Here is a 12194-nt window from a genome sequence, read left to right as displayed (position 1 = left end):
GTAAAAAGTAGTACAGCATCTAAGCCACTTTTAATGCAGTATTAATTTCATCCCGTTCTTCATTTATGAATCAACCTACTTTTTTCCTCCATTACTTCTTTTTTGCTGATATTTCTTATGTCTCCTTACCATTTTATTGAAGATAAAGGTTTTTTTTTCTTTCAAATTGAAAAAGAGTATGTGTATTCTTTTTTGTTTGCTTTTCCCTTTTCCATCTACATTAGAGCTTACCCTCAGTTGTCTCTCATGAAGCAGTAGATGCCACTTGTTGTTCACTGTGTACTTATTTTTGTGGGGATAGGGCATATTTTAGGATTCCCCAATCTCCATCCTGGCTCCACACCCTCTATTAGTCACATTGGCATGCACTTTCTCCAAACTGGTAAGGAGTTGGTCCATGGTGCCTTCTCCTTTAGTTGGAGTGAATGTGGAAAAATGAGTTGTAGAGTCTGAGCTTGAAGAAAAAGTGACCCCAGTGACTAATGTTCCAAATCAGAGCTAGCATACTAAAAAGAGACGTGTAGCTTCAGCAGTGCAACCAATGGAGAAGCTAGCTGTCCTGAGTATGGCCCTCTCTGAGACCCTAGGCATGTACTAGGGGAAGTGAGCCCATCCTTCGCTCATGCGGCTGTGCTTATACTTCTGTTTTTCGGGTGCTAGCTCAATCAGAGCTACCATGAGTATGTCTACTGGAGATAGAAATGTCACCTTCCAGCTCCAATGTAGACATAAAATGATAAAAACGTTTTGGAACCTCTTTGAATCTAGTCTCCAAGGGGAGAAAACGGACATGTCCACCAACTTGATATGAATAAGGGGAAAACGTGATCTTATATTACAGATGATAGAAATAAAACTTTTCCGTGGCTGCACTAAAATCCTGATATTCAGTTTACCCCATCCCAAAAATAAGTAAAAAATCAATTCAGAGTGTCATTAACAGTTGGACATCAGTCAAAAATCACATAGGATAATCCTGTAGATGTCATGGAGTAATATACTAGAGTCATTACCAAGGACAATAAAGTCACCCTGAACAAGAAATCTTGGTGATTCCAGTGGCAGATCTGTCAAGAGCTTATTAAGTTAATGTAAAGATTATGGCAAGCAAAGGTCTAGTGTACACTACGTGAATCCTCATCTTCCCTTTATCCTGGGATATGCATCTTTGGGATTAGGTATGGACTGAACTTGAAGGCAGATTCCAAAGACTCAGCCAACTCCTTTCCCGGAATGTTTTTTTTCTCATGTTGAGCTGAGTAACTGTATTGTTAAAGCTGAACTGAGATAAGAAGAGCTCAGTGCTCTGGCGATCTTGCCCATTAATAAATGAACACTTTGTCCACTAATAAATAATGGATGTTGGCAAGTTTATTAGCAGATGACTATTCATTAAGTAACGTGAGTGGAAGAACTTTGGCACTGCTTGCCATTATCTCAGACCCTTGAGATAGGGCCTTAAACAGTAACAGTCAGACAGATGATAAATGTTGATCTCTGCCTCATAAATTCCCTTTTTATTACTTATTCTCCCCATATTTGTATCAGCTGGGACCTGAGAGTTCCCCGCCCCTCGTATGGACTATGTCCACTCCATAATTTGGTTCTCATCCTCATTCCTCCCAGAGATCTGTAGTGCTGATCCAACCCCTCAGCCACCATTGGTAGTGGGTCATTGAAAAGACACAGATGATGAAGTTGAGAAACTAAGTATCAGCCACAAAGCAAGTCCACATCCTCCCATATCCTCTCTCAATCAAAAGCCAGCCACAGTTGCAGTCCCTCTACCCTCTTCAGTGCAGGAGCCACTGTTTGCTTGTATCCACTGGCTGTTAGTGGTTGGCAAGGTGGCAGGACATGATTGGCCATGAAGAGATCATATGCTTCATCCTCCTTCAGGATGGCACAGCAAGGCACATCAGTCCTGAAAGCCAGAGTGCTCTGGGAGGCACTGTACCTCACAGAAGCACATTCGTTCCTGGAGCGCTTCCTCAGATTGTGTCGGCATGACCCTGGGTATGATTATGCAGTGTGATCCCCACATGGACGTTGCTTTATATCACTTAGAAACCCTTGCGCATGAGGCACTTACTAATTGAGGCAGTACTCTTTAGGAGTAGTTTCCATTAAAATTGATGATGATAGCACTTTACTAGATATATCCTTATTACCTAGGCTTTTTAAAATAGTTTTGGCTGAAATTAAAATAACTTTATATGTACTGTGACGGGGCATGCCAGATGGCTATAGAAAAGTAGTGGGAGATAGATATATCAGCTCCAGGCTAAACAAATCCATGGTACCAGGATAAGTGAAATGGCAACTGCTCCAGGTCAATTAAGACACCTGGGGCCAATAAAGAACTTTCCAGAAGGTAGGGAGAATGCTAGGTTGATTGGGACACCTGAAGCCAATCAGTGACTGGCTCAAAGTAGTTAAAAGCCTCCCAGTTAGTCAGGTGGGGGTGGATGTCAGCAGCTGTAGGAGGAAGTTGTGCTGCTGGAGAGACTGAGTAGTACACACCATATCAGACACAAGGAAGGAGGCCCTGAGGTAAGGGTGAAGTGGAGCTTGAGGAAGTGGGGGCTCCTGTGGGGGAAGTAGCCCAGGGAATTGTACGTGTCCTGTTTCTAAAGGGTCAGCTACCATAGCTGATACTATTAGGGTCCCTGGGCTGGAGCCCGAGTAGAGGGTGGGCCTGCCCCCCCATCCCCTTTGCCCCCTGATTAATCACTGAGACTGGGAGACAACAGAGACTGTACAAGGAAGGATAACTTCTCCTTACCTCCCTCGCTGGCTTATGATGAAAATAGCTCAGTAGCCTGTGACCCTTGTCTCTAGAGAGAAGGGTTACATGGGGGATCACAGTGAGGCTCTGAGGCTAGCAAAATCCGCCAGGATACGCAGGACCCACAGAGGCAAGGACAGAGCTTTGTCACAGTACACACACAAAAAAAAAAGCAACAACACAATAGCACTAACAGATGATGGACAGAAATCTACTTGATGATACTCTGCACTATCCTTTAGTCCTCTCATGACAACTATGAGAATGAAGGAATAGAAGGAAAGGAGAAATATATAAATGAGAGAATGATCATGAAAGTAGAACAGACATCTGAGAATTTGTCCTAATGTAATTAGTGTGTTAGTTTTTTCCTTCATTTGGAATTGTTTTACTTTCCAAGAAATCTTCACAGATATTTTGAAACTGTATTTCTAATTACTTTTGTTTATATATTTTCCACATTACAAAAGGAATAGGAAAGGAAAGTGATATTGATGCTTTGAGAGAATATTTTTTACACACAATCCTTTGCCTGGACCAATGAAGTTACTTAAAATATTAATGTTTTCTTTTCTAATATCATCTGTGCACTGGAAGTTTGATTATTTAGAAGCATCTATTTTTAGTAATACTCTGATATTTGGGGATCTAAAGAACCCTGAGCTCATATAATTTCATCCACATTTCTATACAGTGATTGTATCCTTTGTGTTGTTTACAGAAACTAATTTCAGAATATTATGAAATTGCTATTCTCCTCCAAATTACAAATTTATTGTATTGCAGAACTGACAGATCCGCAATAGAAAGTCTTATACATACACAGCAAGGTTTGAGGAATAAGTGACATAGTGACCTTGAGCTACTTATTTCAAAGCAGGCAATATTGACCCTGTGACAATGTCATATTGTAATAACTTTACTACCTTCATAGCAAATAATATAGTGAAATCCATTTTTGTGGAAAGAAAGGTGTAAGGGAGAGATAGTCATTCACTCATCTGTTGTTGCTATGGTTTGTTCAAAGCCATTTTAGAGGACAGCTCTTCAATCTATCAGAGGTTACAGTAGTTTAACTAGAATATGTTACTTGAGGAATCACTCAAGTGTTTTAGACCTTTATTTATGAATAATGGTTAGCTGTGCAACAATTTGTTTCACTGGTGCATATTCCTTTCTAAACACTGACAAATTCATGTAAGTAGACTTTAAATATCCGATCTTATATCAAAGTGCTAGCCACAAAAATCTTAAATCATTCTGAAGAAATAAAAGTATAAATGCATCTTCACCCCAATTCTATGTCTCATTCACCATGGTTATTGAATAGCTCTTTAAAGGGTGTAATTTATTATTTGTTTTGTGGTAGCACTTAAGGACCCAAATAAAGAATCAGGCATTATTTGGGCCAGGAGCTGTACACACAATCAGTGGTAATAAAGTCCCTACCCCTAAGATGTCTGAAGTCTGAAGGATCTGTGCATGAGCTGCTGCTTTACTGTCCCTTAGTGTATGGTACACTAAGAGAAGTAGGAAGGATTTAATCAACAGCATGGGAGCCACCGGGAAAGAAACAAGGATATTTTCAAAAGTGCCTTTTGTTTTCACAGAAAAGATAAAGTTAGCTTCAGTTTCTTCAGTGGAATTCTCAGGATTTATATCCTTTAACATGGAATTTGACAATGACATTTATGCAGTCACTTTTCAGTCAAAAACTACAATTTCAAGCAACTCCCTTTCATGGTGAAGGTTTTTTAAGTTTGTTTCAATGAGATATTTTAAATCTCACTCATCTGGGAAATTTCCAGTCTCATTGGCTTTATGCTGTGTTATGTAGAATGACTTTCCACCGTATTTGTGTGCTACCCATTGACAAACACTTTTGAAAATCTGACCCCAGGAAAATCAGAACACATTATTTTGTTAAGTTTCCTAAAGCAAGGAGCTGCAAGATCTACTGTATGGAATATGAGAGAAAACTCTATTCCTTTCTGTAACCATTCTCTTATGAACTGGTGGTGCTAATAGCTAAAGCCTTGTGAATAATGTTTTTATTATTATTAATTATTATTATTATTATTTTATTAGCAGATGACTGTAAAAATATAACAACATATATTTTAGGTCAAACAAAAAAACTTTTTTAAAAAAATTCTCCAAATCAAATTGAAAATTTGTTTTGATTTTAACTTATTAAATGTATGATTGCTTTTTAAATAAAATTAAAATGAATTTTAAATGCAGTCATAGAATCATAGAATATCAGGGTTGGAAGGGACCTCAGGAGGTCATCTAGTCCAACCCCCTGCTCAAAGCAGGACCAATCCCCAATTAAATCATCCCAGCCAGGGCTTTGTCAAGCCTGACCTTAAAAACTTCTAAGGAAGGAGATTCTACCACCTCCCTAGGTAACGCATTCCAGTGTTTCACCACCCTCCTAGTGAAAAAGTCTTTCCTAATATCCAACCTAAACCTCCCCCACTGCAACTTGAGACCATTACTCCTTGTCCTGTCCTCTTCTACCACTGAGAATAGTCTAGAACCTCCTCTCTGGAACCACCTCTCAGGTAGTTGAAAGCAGCTATCAAATCCCCCCCTCATTCTTCTCTTCTGCAGACCAAACAATCCCAGTTCCCTCAGCCTCTCCTCATAAGTCATGTGTTCTAGACCCCTAATAATTTTTGTTGCCCTCCGCTGGACGTTTTCCAATTTATCCACATCCTTCTTGTAGTGTGGGGCCCAAAACTGGACACAGTACTCCAGATGAGGCCTCACCAATGTCAAATAGAGGGGGATGATCACGTCCCTCGATCTGCTCACTATGCCCCTACTTATACATCCCAAAATGCCATTGGCCTTCTTGGCAACAAGGGCACAAAGTCATTTTGAACCAAGAAAATAAAAACGTTTCATATTGACTATTTCAAAAAAGTAACATTATGATTCTTTCAGAATTCTTTGTGCTTCAGCCAAAACAATTTGATTAAAGACATGAATTTGCAGGATGTTTTGGTGTTGCCCAGTCTGCCTTTTTTGTTGAAAAAAGTTTCAGATGAAAAATTTTGCCCAGCTCTAGTAATAACAATGGGCCTCTTCTGCCAGCAATATGATCTGTGCATAGTGGATTTGGAAGATAAAACAGAGAGATATGGAGGAAAATAAGAACAAGAAGAACAGAAACTGTGCCAGAGAAAGAGAGGGGGAAATCAAGATCAAGGAAGAGAGACCTAGAAGTAAAGAAAGTACTCAGTATTTCAGGGCTAGGGAACTAGTATTATAAAGAGAAGGATCAATAATGTAGCAGGAGTGTAATTAGTACTTATGTGGGAGGGTAGGGGGAACACCTCTAACCTGTGTATGAGAGCAGAAGATGATCATAACCCATTTGGCAATGAACATGGAAGGCTTTGGAATTAGGAAAATGATTTAGAAAAAAAGAAAAGTATCTCACAACACAAGAGATGAGAGTTGTTGAGAGTTGAGGCAACAATGAGGAGAGAGACTGATATGTGAATATCGGGTTAAAATATGGTTGGCCATTGTGCGGGCTCACAGAGTATGTATGTACAAGAAGTCTTCCAATGCCTTTTTGTGGCATGTGAAAGAGCTACTCATAATCATATTCCCTATGAGCAGTGATCAGTACCTCTTTCATCCATTGAGCAAATGGTCCAGATGTAGGTAGGGAAGGGTAGCAAGGAATCAGGGCTGTGGGACATTCTCATCCTCCTCACTGATCTGTGATAGAGGACAGGTACACTGGGGGGAGTAATATATGCCAACCCAAAGAGCAGTGCCAATTATTCACCCTGTGTGTATACAGAGCAGTCCTGGGAGAGATTGTGCCTCCCCGAAGACTGTTGCAGTTCCACAACTCATCCACAAGTCTTTGTGAATATTACACAACTAACCTATAATGAACCTGACAAGGGAGAATGGGAAGTAAGGAAGGGAAATGCGGATTTGCCTATGAGAAGGCAAATAGAATCCACCTGCCTGACCAAATTAAGGAATATCACCACAGTGAGGTAACCTCCAGCCAAATGTGGTATTAGGAAAATGTTTATTTTAATGTAAGAGTTTTTATTTCATCATTAAACTGTCACGAGAAATACCATTTCTAAACACTGCTTCCCAAATACACAATCTTTTGGGAATGTTCTAAGGTTATTTCAAACTCTCCTGTTCTGCCCTCTCATTTTTGTTGGAAGTAGACATACACAAGTTTGCATAATTTTCTGTCTTTTCTTCTTTTCTCCCGACATCAAATTCTACTAAGAAGAGTGTATGTATCTAACATAGAAAGCAAACAATCACATAACATAATTGTGCTTAAATATATCTAATTATGTTCTTATGGCTGATCTTCAGAATGGGACCATTTCACTGTGCATAAGGTACTTATTTTTAGTCAGAGAAACAAGTCATGAGGCTGTATTGTGATTGTGTGAACATTTAACTTCTCTTTAGTGATGTCTGTTTCTTCTGTTTTCTTTTGAAGCCTGCACTCTCCATGACATAACTTTCTCGTGTGACAAAGCAGGTAATGTTGAGTTCAAGATCTATTGATTCAAGTAGCTCTATTTCAATTTTTCCTTTCAGCTACACCTCCATTGTGACATGAACAGGTTAGAATTTCATGAAGCCAGAGAAGGTTAAAATTTCAAGAAGGCAGGTTTTTTGGTTCTTTGTTTTAAAAGCAGTGAAGATTGCTTTTGTGCTTATGGTGAAATGAAAATGAAAAAAGACTCCCCGCCCCCCAATCAATTTCTAAACCAGAAAATAATGCTGACATTGATGAGAGTTTGGTTCAAGGCCTAAGGGTCAAATTCCTCCTTAGGTGTCAAATTCCTTCTGTGTAGGGGAGCAAATTCCATTTTCAATTGTGATCTATGGGCTGGTGTATAAATTTAAATTTATGACTGCATACTACCAAAGGGACCCCCGCTGCTGTCAACAGGAAGCTTGCAGAAAGTTCAGGGTAAACTATGGCATTAATGGAATACCAATTGTTATTGTTATTTATCCATTGCCTCACTGTTGCATTCATTATCACACATTGGAAAAATATTCTCATTTTTGGACCACTGCTATTTCTGTCCTTTGTTTCTCTGTCTTATCCATCTCCCTTTCTGTTTCTCTTCCCTCTCTATGGCATGGTTTACACAGAGTTGTACCGATTTAACTAAAAATGTGATTTTATAGCTATTTAGTTAAACACATGCAACTTTATGTAAGGACACTATCCTATTAAGCCTGCCTTCTACCAGTTCATCATGTGTTATTAATATACAGGTACAAGCTAAAACAATATAACCAGTTTTAATCAATATAAGAGTGTCCACACATGAGATTGCACTGAGTTAATTAATTCAATGTATGTTTAATCTGTGCCACTTTTATGTGTAGACGAGACTTGTATCTTTCCTCCCTCTGCATTCCTTCTATTCAGCAACATCCATTTTCCCTCATGACCTATGGGCTTTTCTTTAACACTGTTCCTGCTAGGTTTCTTCTTCCCCTATTTAGGTAGGTGGGGAATGGACAGACAGGACCTTCCCTCCCCACCACAAACACCAGCAAGTACAGCTAAAACAGCATTCAGGGATTAGTATTTTACATCTAGTAAAGGGCTGGGACAAAATATTTCTGCCTGGAGCAAGATGGGAACCAGGAAGGGAATCATGATTATCCCATGACCCCTGATGGTTAGCTTTTAGGACGCTGTACTCATTCTATTTGTTTATTGAGGCTGGTGGGTAAGGTAGATGATAGGGAAGCATGCTCTTTTCTTTAAGAACTGTCTAGGCAAAGGTTGGAGGATGCTATCTGGAAGTTTATGTTTTTTGCTTTCCAGCACAATGAGGGTCATAAATGTGGCAATACTCCTTTGATGCCACCAATTGTCAGCAGCGTAGGTTAATTTATTCATTGTATTTTAACTGTATTTCATTGTGAACATGTCCAGAAGCTATGTGCTGGAGGTAAGTTTCTATGATTAAAACATTAAATAAAAAAACAAATAAAAGAAAGTTATAAACATTCTTAAATTTAGAATAAGATGTTCTGCTGTATTACAGCCTTGATAAGTTATAAGTGACACACCTTTTCTAACACAAGGAACCAAATGCAGTAGAGTAAGGTGATTTTATTGGTGTTACACCAAGGATTAATTTAGCTCACAGAAAGCATTTTGTCCTTGTACTGAGAACAATAAAAATGTTTGCACAACAGAAAAAGGAATAGATGGAAAAAGATAACATACATACTTGATGTTGATGGAATGAATGTTTGTGCTTAATACACTGGAGAAATTATCCAGTAACAGTTCACCCAAGTGAAAATATTACCCCATTTTGCTACCAAGGTCAATGTCAGCTTAGGTTATTGACTGTGTAAATGCTGAAAATAAAAGTTAGGACCATGCCAAGCTAGTCTGACTTGTGCATTCAACTTCTCAAGGCTTTTCAGATATACTTAGGCATTTGCATTCTTTCTCATTTATGCCACTGCCATCTTATTTGTCCTTGTTCTCTGCAAACTTTTCAGCTTGTACCTCCTAAATGTTAAAGAATGAGTGTCCGTACTACATAGAGGAAATATATATTCAAGAATAAATTATGCTATGTATGCAAGAAACCTGTATTACAACTGAATTAACAAATCTCTTAAATCCAGAAACAGCCTTAGCATTTTTGAATGGGTATATGAAGCAATTTTTCAAGCTACCCGATGAAATGTCACCAGTTCCTTCCTACCGCCATTCTCCTATTATGAGAAGGGTTGGTTTTTAGTATTATGGGGAGATTTTTATAAGCACAATTGAACTGGTTTATTTAATATTTTAAAAGGTCATTTTTGAACCATCCCAAACTCCTGCTGCAAGAGAATTGGAGCCCAGCCTACTTCTCCTGCAGCAGTTTGAGTTAAATGGGACTACTCACCAAGTAAGAGTTTACTCAGTGTGATCAAGGTTGGCAGAATCAGACCTTAAGTGATTTAATCAAGATCATAAAGGGAGTCAATATCAGAACCAGGATCAGAAGGAAGAATCCCAGTTTCTCAGTCCCACGTGTAACTCACCAGACGAGGTTCCCTCTCACATTAAGTAAAACTTGTTCGTTTTACTGTTTCCTCCCCTTCTACTTTTTCACTTCCATTTCATGGTTTATTTCGTTCCCCTGTTAAATAGGATTGTAAGCCACTATGAATGTGCCTAGCACAATGGGACTGATCCATGCCTGGGCACCAAAGATAACACTGTACACTTAAGAAAATATTAAGAATATTCCTTGTGGACAAAAGCTACAGTAACTGCTTAGCAGAGGCACCAATTCAGCTGGGAGGAAGCTTGCAACAGCCCTACACCATCAGCAGCAACCTAGGCTGCACTTGCATATTATTATGGGGGTTCTATGACCATGGGTTGCTATAATTATGCTGGTTAATAGCCATTAAGAATAAGCTTTAGGACAAATAATAGTAAGAAAAATTCAATATGAGTATTCATTTGGATTCTCAAGGTTTTAGAAAGGAATAGAAAAATTGCTTTTGTTTGTTTTAAATAAAAGCTGAGGTAGTATCTTATATGTATAGCTCCTCCAGATCATGGACGACCAGATTCAGCAATGACTTAAATGTTCAATCAAATTATATACTAATAAGTATGTGTAAGTCCTTATGGTTGTGGCACAGTGAGGTTGTAGCATGAAAAGCAACCAATAGATGGTTGCAAAACAAGGCTGGTCTTGATTCTTCACTGTGCCTCATCCAGTCACAGCTCCCTGATTCTCAGCTGCCCATTTCTGGAGCAACTTAAAGCTGCAGGGGACAGTTTAAATTATGCCACTGGTGTTAGGTCCCTCAGGTCGGCGGGTAGTGATCGATCTATCATTAGACGCGATAAATCGATCCCCGCTCACTCTGCCGTTGGCTCCTGAACTCCACCGTGGCGAGAGGTGGAAGTGGAGTTGACGGGGGAGCGGCGGCTGTCGATCCCGCGCTGCGAGGATGCGAAGTAAGTGATTCTAAGTCGATCCAAGATATATCGATTTCAGCTACGCTATTCTGAAGTTATTCTGAAGCTATTCTATGCTGAAGTTGCGTATCTTAGATCGACCCCCTCTGCCCCCCCCCCAGGGTAGACCAGGCCTTAGAAACTTTACACCAGTGGCAAATCAGGTACAATGGAGTTGCGCTTTGCCATAGTTCCTCTCCTCACCTCCCTTTCCATGTCCTTTTCCTTTATACTGGGGGCATGGGTTTATAGCACGGGAGGCTTATGGCATCTAAAGCGTCATCCTGGTGCAGATTCCCCCTAAACAGGAGGAACTTTCCCATGGCCATCTCTAGCTACTTTAGGTTCACTTTGTGAAGTTGGAAGGCTGGAGAAACTGGCCCTAACTATTATAGTCGCACCCGATGCAAAAATTATCTTTCAGCTTCTTACAGTCTCCCATTGGTTCATATTCCATGTATAGTCACTCCTCTGCCACACCAGGTGAATTAGCCTACTGTAGAAAGGTGGACTTACCATTGCCATACCCCATGGCATAGCTGGCTCTCCTCTTCTACTGCCCCTTGCCAATGGTCACTCCAGTCTCAAGGTGGTCTGCCTCTTCTCATGACTTCGCTGTACAGCTGAGTCACATTTTAATCCTACCCCTTCTGGGGTAACAGAAAGTTCAACAAAACAAATGTCTACTGCCCTTAGTTCTGGGCCCCTGGTTCTTACACTCTTCTCTCAGGCTCTTAATGGTCCTTGTCCTCTTCTCAGGGGCTTCATGCCACCTTACCAGTGGCTGGCAGGGCAACCCAGGGTCACGCTATACACTGGGCTCCAGTTCAGGGAATCCTAGGACAGGCAGTCAAAGTTAACTCTTCCAGATTCCTTGCTGCCACCTCCCTGGTATTCTTGTTACCAAACCTGTCATAAAGTCTCTACCACAGCCTTACTACATTTATGCTTCTTTTAAGGCTGGAAATCACACTCCCTTCCCCCTACCCCCACCCCGCTGAAATCTCTTATAAATCCCAAAACAAAAATATTAATTTAACCCCCCTGTAAGCCTCCTCAGTTTGGCCTTTCATCCCTCTCTCTGTTTCTCAGCTGAACACCTCCCAGAACTCTCTCCTGGGCAGTCCAGATCCTGCCCTACTATCAGGGCTCACCACAGGAGATTACTTCACCCCTGTGGCTGCTTTATGCTTCTTCTGGCCTCTCACCAGGCTTTATTACTCAGGAGAGGACACCAGGGCCAACTCTCCTGCTAGGTTTCCTCCTTGACCCTTCTAGTCTCTCTAGACTCAGACAGTGACCTCAACATGTTTTTCCCCTCCTTCTATTTTATGGCAAAGCAGACTCACTTGCGGAGTCTATGATCATACAGCACTGGACACTATTGAT

This window comes from Eretmochelys imbricata, chromosome 1, assembly GCF_965152235.1.
Source record: "Eretmochelys imbricata isolate rEreImb1 chromosome 1, rEreImb1.hap1, whole genome shotgun sequence".
NCBI classification, from domain to species: domain Eukaryota; kingdom Metazoa; phylum Chordata; order Testudines; family Cheloniidae; genus Eretmochelys; species Eretmochelys imbricata.
This window is presented reverse-complemented; position numbering follows the sequence as displayed.